The following is a 13,187-nucleotide window of genomic DNA, read 5'->3' as shown; positions in this document are numbered from 1 at the left end:
ATAGGCCCCCTCCCCGGTGTGCACTGGCATGTGCCTTCTAAGGACCGCTGCCTCTTTGAAGCCCATACCGCATTCGGTGCAGACGTACGGACGGGCGTCGGTGTGGCTGCGCTCGTGGCGGCGCAGTCCCCCTGTGCTCTTGAAGCTCTTGCCGCAGTCCTCGCAGCCGTACGGCCTCTCGTCGCTGTGCACTCTCACATGTACCTTCAACGAGCTAGACTGCACGAAGCGCTTGCCGCAGTCCGGGCAGACGTGAGGCTTGAGACGTGAGTCCCCTGGTGCTGGATGATGCGTCAGGCGGTGACTCTGCAGCGCCCCCTGTTGCCTGAAGCAGTGGCCGCAGTCCCCGCAGTAGTGGGGTCTCTCCCCGGTGTGGGTGAGCTGGTGGCGCTTCAGGTAGTTGAGACGGGCGAAGGTCTTACCACAGTCCTGGCAGGCATGGGGACGCTCCTTTCTGTGGGTGAGCATGTGCTGCTGCATGCCATGACCGAGCCTGAAGCTCCTCCCACACACGGGGCAGGAGAACGGGCGCGCCCCCGTGTGGATGAGCCGGTGGGTGGACATGTTGCCCGAGGTGCGGAACCTCTTCCCACAGTCCGTGCAGGAGAAGGGAAGCTCGCCAGTGTGGATGAGGGCATGGTGACGCAGGTGTGTGGCACGTCGGAAACTGTTACCTGGAGAGTATAAATGAAAGAATTGTGAGGGGAAAGATAACACGTCACTCAATTTAGGCTACTGATTTTGTCTAAGTAAGTGAATCCTCTATGTATACATCAGTCGTCATCATCAAGAGAAACTAATCTATGCTAGGACCAGGGGCCAAAAAAGCTGTACCAAGACCCCCTCCAGAGTTCCTCTACGACGTGGACCAGAGGACTGCTGCACTCAAGTGTATGTCCTGTTCACATAAGCTGTTTTAATAAGGTCCTTTTAAGGGACTCACCACACTCAGTGCAGGTATGTGGTTTCTCTCCTGTGTGAATAGCTGCATGACCTTTCAGATCGTGGAACCTAAAGAATCTCCGTCCACACTCCCGACAGCTGTACGGTTTCTCCCCCATCATGTGCTGGAGTTCGTGTGTGTCCCGGCTACTTCTCTGCGTTTTTGAGATTATTAGAGTTTTTGAGATGATTCTCTTCTGGGTGTTGTTGGGGTACTTGGGGCCATTTGCTTGAACAGGCAAGGCCTCGGCATTGATTTCAGTTATGACCATAGTTGCATTTGCACTCCGCCCACGTCTCAGATTTGTTGAACAATTTGACTGTTCCTTATTCTCCACCTCCAGGTGACTCTCCTCCTCCTTCTTCAACGAGTGGAGTGCAGCTGGGTCAGAGTTAGGATGTTCACTAGGCTCTTCTTTAATATGGGAGATTCCTTCCCAATCAGACTGTTGTTGGTCTGACCCTGCGTAAAGAAACAGAACCAGAAAGACAATGCCTGGTTAACAGAAACAGTAATGGCGTGCATGGACCATCTGAGTTGACAGATAGATCATTCGTTTAACAAGCCACCTAAGCTAGTCGGATAGATGAACTAACAGCAGTTACAGCACTCAGCAGCACAGTAGAAGAAGGTTCACTCTGTTTAGCACGTGTTTACCTTTCCGTGAGCTTGATGGATGCCTTTTCTGTTTCTTCTTCATTTTTTAAGCTTCTTCTTTAAAACAATTTGTATTAGCCACTCATGTGGTGCACACTGTTCTGTACTGTTCGGGGATCTAAAGATAGGAATCGGTAGCCAGCTAGAAGAACCTCCGCGTGGAGAGAACTTGTTTGTTTTTTCGATGCCATTATTGAGCAGCGATGTCTTATTTTCTTTTCAAAATAAAAGTCATACGGTCTTTGAGTAGCAAAAAATAACCTGGCTATAAGACTGTTTCGTAATACTTTTCGCAAAAAAATGTTCGGCATGAATACAAAACACCCGACTATCAAATCGATTCCTTGGAAAAATGTACATCTATACGAGTTTTATACTGTATATTTCTATGTATTTTTGTATTTTGAATTTTGTAACTGTTTTTAAATTTGTTGTTGTACGGCGACCTTGAGTGCCATGAAAGGCGCCTTATAAAATAAATGTATTATTATTATTATTATTATTATCTAATGTGTTTCAAGATTGGGTTTCAAGCAAGAGGTCTCTTATTATGAAAGGGACTAAACCGGAAGTATTTACGTCCGAACGTAGGGGGCGTTCTTCGTTGCTAGGCAACCATGTCCCCCGAAGTGTGGACGCCGCGCGAGTAGAGGGAGCGAGAGACATTCTTTCCTCTGAAACTGAAGATTTACAGTTTTTGTTGCTGTTTAGCGTCTGAAGGTAGTAATACTAATATTATTATAGAAACGAGCAACTGTTTTATTTGTGTTTTAGCTCTATTAGATGCGTAGTTCAATCAGTGCAGCTTGCAAAAATACTTTGTTGTTGTTTTCCCAAGTGTCTTGACCTCCTGTGTCTGTTACTAATGGTTGTCGCCCTCTGGTGGATTGTTGCAGTAAAGATAAACACGCTATACTGTAGCTATTATTATAGCCAGTTACTGTGTACTGAGTGAAACAGTGAATCCTTCATAGCACAGACAGTAGGCAAACCTAGTCTGTCGCTGGGAGTGGTCGATAGTGTATAATTCAATCATATAGTTGTTAGCCTAAGCTGACATACAACTGTTTTCTGCATTTCTTTACTATCATCTTTACCTTCATCTCCCTTTGCATTTCTTCATCCTTCTCTCCCAGGGAAGATGTCCCGATCTGCATTGAAGTCTGCAAAGGGGCGCACCCCTTCTGCTCCGACACCCCCCCCTCCTCCGAGCCTAAGCCCAGTTGTGGAGGACATCGTCCCGGGCCGGCTCACTCACTCCGATTGGGTCTCCATGCTGAGGCAGGAGGAGGGAGAGGAGGTAGTGGTGGAGGTCTTGGATGAATTCATAAACCAGGTCATGGAAAGGTGTTACGAGGTGTACCTTCAGAGACAGGTGAGGCAGCATTACGAACACAGGTAGACTGAGTGACACTCTCTAGTCTAGGGCAAATAGAGTCTGACATGATAATGATAATCTTCGTTCATATAGCACTGACTTCCCTCAAACTGTATGGCTTTACATTGAATGGGGGTATCAAATCCCAGTAAATGCTTTGCTTTGCTTACGGGAGAAACTGCAATGATTTGACCTGGCAAGTATTTCACTTACTGATTTAAATCTCTCTTCATTTCATTCACTGATTCGCTCCCATTCCCTGCTGGACTGACCAATACAACGTTTCCTTTCAAGCTGGTGCCATTCACGGTGTCCTGCGCCCGAGAGTCCTTGGTGCAGATCCTGGAGTGGCAGTTCCTGGTCCAGGATGAGGGGGAGGGGCCAGAGAGTGCCCCCACCTGGGCCGAGGATTCAGAGCCCCTGCCATCAACTTCAGACTCCTGGGCACAAGGCTGCGTGCCAGTTATACAAGCCACACCCCCAAAACACACACTTCCCCAACAGGTGCCAATGCGCTGCCTCAAAATGTATTTTGGGATGTTTTAAACAACTGAAATTCAATATACCCTGTAGGGAAATACACGATTTATATTGTTGTAATGTTTTGTAGCAACTTCAGATTATGTACTGTTACAGTCATTATATAAATGTGTTTTAGTGTATAACTATGAATAGCATTTTTATCATGATTTTTTTTTTTCTGCAGATGACTGCTGTTGACCAGGCAGCTGGACAGACAGAGAAAGGGGCCAATCGGAAGCACCATAATGTGGACCAGCTAAGCACCGCCCCCAAGCATTCCAGAAAGGACAGAAAGTTCAGAGAACCACCAGGTTATATAGGTTACACACTACAGCCTGTCCCCCCACCAAAAGATGAGGGAGGGAAGAGAAAACAGAGGAGTCTCTCATCCCCCACCAAAGCAGCACAAGACCACCCGTCACCAAGGTATTCTCTGGCCTGCTCAGTGAATGATGAAGAGGGGGAGGAGGAGGATGAAGAAAAGATGGTCTCACACAGCTCCACTCAAAGGGCTAAACTCCTACCTCAGCGAGTCGGAGGCGTCCCAGCCACAGTGAAACTGGACCCAGCCCACCTCCCACGCCACCGCGTCTGGCCCCAGTACCAGGTGCTGGACGACATTCCCTCCAAGCCCCGGCCCTGGAGAACCACCCCTGTGCCTGGACGGAAACCCGACAAACCACACCACCACACTGCACAGAAAGAGGCGTCATTGAATTTGAAACCCTTGACTAACTACGAGGGCCTGCCCAAGGCTCAGAGGAACCGTCTGTCTGGAACCGTCTGCCTGTCCTTAAGGAGGTGCTCTATCCCCGAGGGGGGCAACACTGAGGGAATCTTACCCTTCTCCGGTACTCTGATGCTTGACAGCATGGAGCTGGCTCCGGGAGTCTCCCTGAGGGGTCCCCAGGGGACCCGCACCAGAGCCCTGAGAGCCTGCCCAGTCCAGCCGGAGCACAGTGCCGAGCTGAGGCCCATACAGAACCACCTGCCCGTGCCTATCTTCTCCCTGGAACAGCTGGCGGCCGGGCCACCCCCACGGGTCACCCCACTGGTCTGATCCAAGTGGGGCAGGACTGGAAAACCAAGCGAAAACCGAGCGTCGACTGATAACCGAAGAGATAGATACATGTTGTGACTCTGATTCCTTTGTACAATGAAATACCTCGTGTGTAGCCCTAACATCAAATGAAGAAGAAATCCTGATAGACTTTGTAAAACATGTAACCGTTTACTGGACTAGAGCTCAGGACATTTGTTGCAGAAGTTAATAGACCACATTCCTGTGCCAGCTTATCAGACTTTTAACTTATTGTTATTGTCAGGTCATTATGCTGTTTGCCTAAAGTACTTGTCTGTGCCACCATTCATACTGTATGACACATTAAAGCACATTATGCGGTAGAGGCCTGCAGAATACCGAATTTCTGTCTCAAGCAATGACATAATGAGTGTGTGTTACGGTACATGTGGGAATACGGTACATGTGGGAAAACTAGGGTTAGGGTCAGGTGCTACGTCGACATGGTACATGCTGGCAAGTCTAACCCTAGCACCCTAGCACCTAACCCTAACCCTAGTTTTCCCACATGTACCGTAACATATGCATGATCAGACTACATTCCTTCCTTACACAACTGCATGTGTAACAATAATGTAAACACAATGTAAACCTAAGTGTGTTTGACCATGTTGGTACTCAAGAACAGTAGAGAGGCAGGAATACGATTACAGAGAGAAGACATCTATCTATTTCTTGACAGTGGCTTGCATCAAAATGGAAAAAAGTACGATTTGTTTTAGAGAACTTTTATTCTTCCAATTCCAACTATTTCCAGTTATTTACATAAAGGGAGAAAAAAATATTAGGGTTCAAGTCTTTCTTAACCTGCTGAACAGATTTGAAAAAAAATAGCAGTCACTACACATAAGAATAAATGTGACATCTTCTAATGCGTTGGTCCTCATATTGGGATCCGGTGTAATCTGACTTTTCTTTCGAAAAATGTGAATACATTTCTGCGTTGTTGAAAATGACATATCGCTAATCAACTAACACAGCTTGTTTTGTGAGCCTGCTTTTGTGTTCTGATTCTCAACAACATTGAAACGTAGTTCCGTGTTTCAAAAGAAAAGTCTGAACATTTTGATTCATCATATATATCACATATGAGGATCAAAGCGTTAGAACGTGTCACAAATGTCATTTAAGTCATATCATATATATCACATATTTCAACAATGGGAAAACATGTACGCAACGACATTGTCACATGTAAATAGGACTTAATTTATATACCCGTAGTGTGCAACAATGTAAAAAAAAAAAAGTAATACATTCATGTCTTTAGTGTTTGGTTGTGATAAGACAAGGCCCTCTCCCCCCCCCCCCCCTCTCCAAGGCTCTCTCCCCCCACCATTTGCATAATGCATCACATCGTCCAATAAAACATGTCTTTTCTGTGTTGTTGAGCCAGGGGTTTTATCAGTGACAAACAACATTTCAACATGTTACAGACAAAAGATACAAAGAGTACTACTGATGATGATGCCCTTCTACATGTCCAACGAGCGCTGCAGTTTATGATGTTGGGCCTTCCTGAACGAGCTCCAGAACCGGCTCTCTTTCCTCAGCACAGCATTGCTTTTCCTCTTGCTCTGTGTTTCCTTGGGCCTTTTCTTGCAGTAATTCTCTCTGTGAGTTCTGAGACTAGCTTTGTACTTGCACACCTTCCCACAGTCTGGGCAGGGAAAGGTCTTCCCTGTGTGTTTGTTCATGTGCTCTGTCAGGCTATAGCGATGGCGGAAGGTCATGGAACAATCTGTGCATGCATACGGTTTCTCTCCAGTGTGCCGACGAAGGTGACCCCACAAGCTATTTTGGAACATAAATCTCTTCTTGCAGTATTTACAAACAAAAGGTCTCTCTCCGGTGTGAATTCTCATGTGGTTGTTGAGAACCCCAACCTCTTTGAAGGAGTTTCCACATTTGGTGCAGAGGAAAGGGCGGGCACCTGTGTGGCTGTGCATGTGGATGTACAGTCCTCCGCTCTGCCTGTAGGTCTTGCTGCAGATCGTGCAGCTGTAGGGGCGTTCTCCAGTGTGCGTGCGCAAGTGGTTCTTCAGAGTATTACTATGGCGGAAGCCCTTACCACAAGTCGCGCACTTGTAGCGTCTCTCCTCTGAATGTGTGCGCTGATGGATCGTGAGGTTTCCACGTCTGGAGCACCTGTAGCCACAGTGGCAGCTGTACGGCTTCTCGTTGGTGTGGATGCGGCGGTGTATCAAGAGGTATGACTGTCGGGCGAAGCGCTTCCCACAGTCTACGCAGGAGTAAGGACGCTCTCCGGTGTGTATGCGTTCATGCATCGCCAAGTGACCCTTCTGCCTGAAGCATTTACCACATTGGGAGCAGCAGTAGGGGTGGACATCGGCGTGGATGAGGCTGTGAATGGTCAGGTTGCCTTTATGGCGGAAGCCCTTGCCACAGTCTGGGCAGGAGAAGGGAAGCTCACCGGTATGTAGGAGCTTATGGGATTTCAAGTGGGTGGCTCGTCTGAAGCTCTTACCTGAGGGGGAAGAGGAAAGTATAAATGATTATAATTGAACACAATTTAAGTGACTATCACTTTCTGATTCTAGCACCGTTTTCTTTTAGAAAGACTTAGGCCTACTTGTAAAGATTGTAATGTAGAGTTGTGTCACTTCAGTCAAATGTACATGTTATTTTTTCTGAGTGGCAGTCCCACTCATTTTTCATTTTATTGGACAGATATAGTGAAGACGGACAAGAAAGTAAGGAGAAGAATGGAGAGAGGGCACGTCAGCAGGGCATGGGCCGGATTCGAACCCATGCTGACATGGGCATATGTGTGCACTGTAGACCACGGTGCTAGACCACTGGACCAACCCAGGCCACCAAAGGTACATATTGTAATTCGCTATGGACAAGAGCGTCTGCTAAATGACTAATGTAATAAAATCTCAAGTCTTTGAGCATACATTCAATGCTACATTCAAAATGTTATACACAAACAAAGGTTAACTAAAATGTTAGCTTGTAAGAGAGAACCCCCCCCCCCCCCCCCTTCTGTAGACTCACCACACTCAGAGCAGCTGTGCGGTCTGACATCGTTGTGAATGTCCATGTGCTTGGCCATATCAGACCTGCTTCTGAAACGGAGTCCACACTCCTTGCATTTCAGTGGTTTCTCAATCTCCGCGTCACTGTGTATTTTCTTGTGGGTCGTTAGGGGACCGGACTGTGTGAATCGTTTTCCACAGATATCACAGCCATAGGGACGTTCCCCAGTGTGTACTCTCATATGCACAGTCAGGGTGGCAGGATTGCGGAATCCCTTGAAGCATTCTTGGCATTTGTACGGCCTCAGGTTGCTGTGAGCCTGCTGGTAGTGATCTCGGAGAGCACCCATGGTTAGCAGAACCGTGTCACAATCTTGACATGGGTAGCTGCCCTCACTCCACTTCTTAGATTCTTTCTTTACACTCTTCCTTCTTTTTTTCGCGATGTTGCCGGCAAGTTTCTCAGGATGGAAGATAACATTCTCAGCTTCCGTTCCCGTGCCTGTGACTTTCGACAGTTTTTTCCCCTTTTCAAACCAGGTGTTGATGTCATTCAGAGCGATTCCGTTGAGGATGCTGGTCTCGACGCGGACACTCCTGGTATTCTTGGTACTGGTTTTCCCCTTCTGAGAAGGCTTTTTTGCGGAACGCTGGTTTGGGAGTTTTGTGGAATGCTGCTGTTGGACACCCTTCCCCCTCTCACACCTCACAGAACACTGCACATTGATGTCCACTAGAACAATAGACAACTGCTTCAAGAGGCCATCGCCACCCTCCCCCGTTGCCTTTAGGTGTTTTGTTTTGCCTGCAAGAAAATAGAGAAAAATACAGCACAGTCAATATTAAACAATGGTTCCATCAGAAAACACTGTAGATAATAGAATGCTTTACATTCTCCCAAACTGTCCACACAACATAATAGCCTGCTAGCCTTTTAATATTTCATTTAAGTTACAAAATAATTAAATTATGATTATATAATGATTAAAGCACTTTGAGCTGCAACGTTTGCAGGAAAAGCGCTATACAAATAAAGTTATTATTATTATTATTACTGAAAAACATGGATCCTGTAATCTGTATTGAATGTAGCCAAATGAATGTCAAATACTTTGAATTAATTAATACTAATATGTATGACATCTGCCTGACAGGAGTCAGGGGAAACAGAAATGCAAACTTGGGTGCAGAGAGGGATGTCCTGCAGCAGTGATGTTGAGATGACACAACTGATGTTGTAGTAGCCTAAAAGTCTTCTTTGTTACAGAGATTGGACATGGTTTGAGGGTTTGCTAAGAGACTGTTGCAATAGACTAGCTGTAATTAGATAAGTAGTTTGCACTGTGACTCTGGTTGTTTGTCACATCATTATAATCCCAATCTAGTGGCAATCTAGCCTCTAACATTGCATTTCTGAAATGAAGAACTCCATGACCCACCAATAACAGCCCAAGCATGGAGCTGGTGACTGGGTTTGCTTGGGGGTACCTTGTTGAATGAATTGTAAAAAATATTTTTTTACTAAGCACCTATCCTATCGTAACAGATTTATGATTAAAAAAACATTGATCTACCTTTCTTTTCGTTGACTCGACACTTCCCTCGTTTTCCCATGCTTGTTTTTGGGATGTGGCCAAACCAGCTTGAGCTTCACAGCTGGGCTTGAGAAGTCTCCCAACCTGGTGGCGTTTAACCCGCCAGTTCTATTTATACCCTGATAATACCGACTACTTCCGGGTTAAATCTCAGCTGGACAAAAAAGAGTTTCAAATTAAAAGTATTATTATATTCTTTAACTCACTCTGTACCGTACAGCAACACCGTTTTAAATAATGTATTCAAACAACAGTTGGGGTTACGATGTACGATATGGGATTAATATATTGGAATTCTACATGAATGCGCCATGAATATATGGATTACCGTTTCAATTATTTTATTTTATTATTTTAGCTGTGTTTACTTTTATTTGGACAATAACAACAATTTTAGAGAGCGGATTACTTCCGGGTCAACAACTTTGTCACTATCTTGTGTGTTGCCACAGCAAGTCTCTGATGCTGTGATGCCACTGCTGCCAAAACATCTTATGGTTGGATGTTACGGAACATAACATAATCTAACGGTAAAACTGATGTTTGGGTTCGTAAAGAAGATGAACTTCTTGCAACGTTATTGGCTGTGATGATGATGGCTAACCCAGCTAAGCTAGCTAGCTAGTACCTGACAAGTTTGTATGTAGCGTTCAATGTAACACAGACAGAGTCAGAGACGGTGGCATAGTAATGTCTAGGCATAACTAAGTGTTTCAGTTATCAGGTTTTTAATTTGCTTGACAATCTAATGGACTTGATATGCGTTAGTCCACGAAGACAGTTAGAATTATAAGGTTATATCTCAATTTTTGTCAAAATTGAGTTTTTTACATAATCTGATCCATTAGGTGTTTATTAATGCCTGTGTGGTGTTATTTTTTTAAATGTTGACATTTTTGAGTTAGTAATTCATAAAACAACAAAGGTTCCATCTCACAAAACATAATGGAATGTAACATGTAAATAGGACTTAATTTATATACCCGTAGTGTGCAACAACGTAAAAAAAAAGTAATACATTCATGTCTTTAGTGTTTGGTTGTGATAAGACAAGGCCCTCTCTCCCCCCCCTCTCCAAGGCTCTCTCCCCCCACCATTTGCATAATGCATCACATCGTCCAATAAAACATGTTTTTTCTGTGTTGTTGAGCCAGGGGTTTTATCAGTGACAAACAACATTTCAACATGTTACAGACAAAAGATACAAAGAGTACTACTGATTAGGGATGCACGATATGCATTTTTTCCAACCGATACCGATACCGATATTTACCCGCTTCTCGTGGCCGATAACCGATACCGATACCGATAGGGATGCTCCGATTTATCGGCCACCGATTTAAATCGGCCGATTTCACTCCAAATGACTCGATCGTTGATCGGCAAAAATGGCCGATCGCAAAAACCGATTTTTTTTATTTTATTTTAATTTTATTTTTTTTCCTGGGGAAGACAGATAACTGAACAGAAAACATAGGAGGACGTAACAGTATGTAAACCATGAAGGCCACGTTTATGATGTCTTTTATACAGCCATATCGACTGACTTGGGCTTCAGGCCCTAACTGGGTGATAGGCCAGACCTTTACTATGCCATAAAAATGGGTCTGCGTTTGCTTGGTGCCTAATGGATCAAAACGTTTGTCTAAAAAGCAAAAAATATGTAGGCTATCCAGTCAGTAGGCCTACAGTTATGTATTAAAAAAAAAAATCTGTATCGGTTGATCTTGAGGAAAAAAAATCGGTGATCGGTATCGGCCCCAAAAATCCAGATCGGAGCATCCCTATATTATTATTTTTTCTTTCCTATCACCAGGGGAGCCCCCCTCCCAAATTTCGTTGTTTGGTACCTGTACTATATCAATGACAATAAAGACCATTCAGATATAATTTCACAGTTGATAACCTGTAGTTCATGCACACCTGAAGGTAAGAAAGGCTATGTAGTGAGCAAAGATTGATGATTTAATATTCCATAGTGATCTCACCAAATCTAACTTACATCACTATTGTTAACACAACAAAGAGAACACTTCTGACTCCTCAAATGTTCATTTATTATTTCCTCTAACAAACAGAATCTGTTATAGACAGTGCACAATGCTTTTTTTAGCCAAAGTTCATAAAGATCTTATGTTAACCGTAGCTTTAGACAGTATACTGTATGTTTACATGTATATGTTAACCATAGCTTTAGACAGTAGACTGTATGTTTACATGTATATGTTAACCATAGCTTTAGACAGTATACTGTATGTTTACATGTCATGTATGTTAACCATAGCTTTAGACAGTATACTGCATGTTTACATGTATATGTTAACCATAGCTTTAGACAGTAGACTGTATGTTTACATGTATATGTTAACCATAGCTTTAGACAGTATACTGTATGTTTACATGTACATGTTAACCATAGCTTTAGACAGTATACTGCATGTTTACATGTATATGTTAACCATAGCTTTAGACAGTATACTGCATGTTTACATGTATATGTTAACCATAGCTTTAGACAGTATACTGTATGTTTACATGTATATGTTAACCATAGCTTTAGACAGTATACTGTATGTTTACATGTATATGTTAACCATAGCTTTAGACAGTATACTGCATGTTTACATGTATATGTTAACCATAGCTTTAGACAGTATACTGTATGTTTACATGTACATGTTAACCATAGCTTTAGACAGTATACTGTATGTTTACATGTACATGTTAACCATAGCTTTAGACAGTATACTGCATGTTTACATGTATATGTTAACCATAGCTTTAGACAGTATACTGTATGTTTACATGTCATGTATGTTAACCATAGCTTTAGACAGTATACTGCATGTTTACATGTATATGTTAACCATAGCTTTAGACAGTATACAGTATGTTTACATGTATATTCATTACATGTAAGTTCATGAAATCCACAATGGCTTTTTTTTCGCGGCTAGGCTACCGTGTTCTGCTACAACGAGTGCTTGATATTCCTTCCATACAGCGTGCTTGCAATGGTGATTCTTCAGGTGACTTATTAGATTCGTTGTGTTGTAACTCGTAGACCTTTGCCCTCCTCTCCGAACTTTTGTTGAACATGTATTGCAAATTGCAAACGCAATATCTGCCTTAGAAATTGTGAAGAATGTCCACACCGGGGAAGGCATGTTTCGCTCGCGTCTCGTCTATACAAACTGCGTGCCTGAGCGCGGAAACCGGAAGCAGAGCGTGGAAACCGGAAACCGGAAGCAGAAATATTTCCGGCTTCATATTATCGGTTAAATATCGGCTACATTTTATAATAAATACCGATACCGATAAACATTAATTCCCCAATATCGGGCCGATAAATATCGGTGCCGATAATATCGTGCATCCCTACTACTGATGATTCCCTTCTACATGTCCAACGAGCGCTGCAGTTTATGATGTTGGGCCTTCCTGAACGAGCTCCAGAACCGGCTCTCTTTCCTCAACACAGCATTGCTTTTCCTCTGGCTCTGTGTTTCCTTGGGCCTTTTCTTGCAGTAATTCTCTCTGTGCGTTCTGAGACTAGCTTTGGATTTGCACACCTTCCCACAGTCTGGGCAGGGAAAGGTCTTCCCTGTGTGTTTGTTCATGTGCTCTGTCAGGCTATAGCGATGGCGGAAGGTCATGGAACAATCTGTGCATGCATACGGTTTCTCTCCAGTGTGCTGACGAAGGTGACCCCACAAGCTATTTTGGAACATAAATCTCTTCTTGCAGTATTGACAAACAAAAGGTCTCTCTCCGGTGTGAATTCTCATGTGGTTGTTGAGAACCCCAACCTCTTTGAAGCAGTTTCCACATTTGGTGCAGAGGAAAGGGCGGGCACCTGTGTGGCTGTGCATGTGGATGTACAGTCCTCCGCTCTGCCTGTAGGTCTTGCTGCAGATCGTGCAGCTGTAGGGGCGTTCTCCAGTGTGCGTGCGCAAGTGGTTCTTCAGAGCATTACTATGGCGGAAGCCCTTACCACAAGTCGCGCACT

The sequence above is a fragment of the Nansenia antarctica genome (genome assembly GCF_963989245.1).
Source record: "Nansenia antarctica genome assembly, chromosome: 5".
Lineage (NCBI taxonomy): Eukaryota > Metazoa > Chordata > Actinopteri > Argentiniformes > Microstomatidae > Nansenia > Nansenia antarctica.
This window is presented reverse-complemented; position numbering follows the sequence as displayed.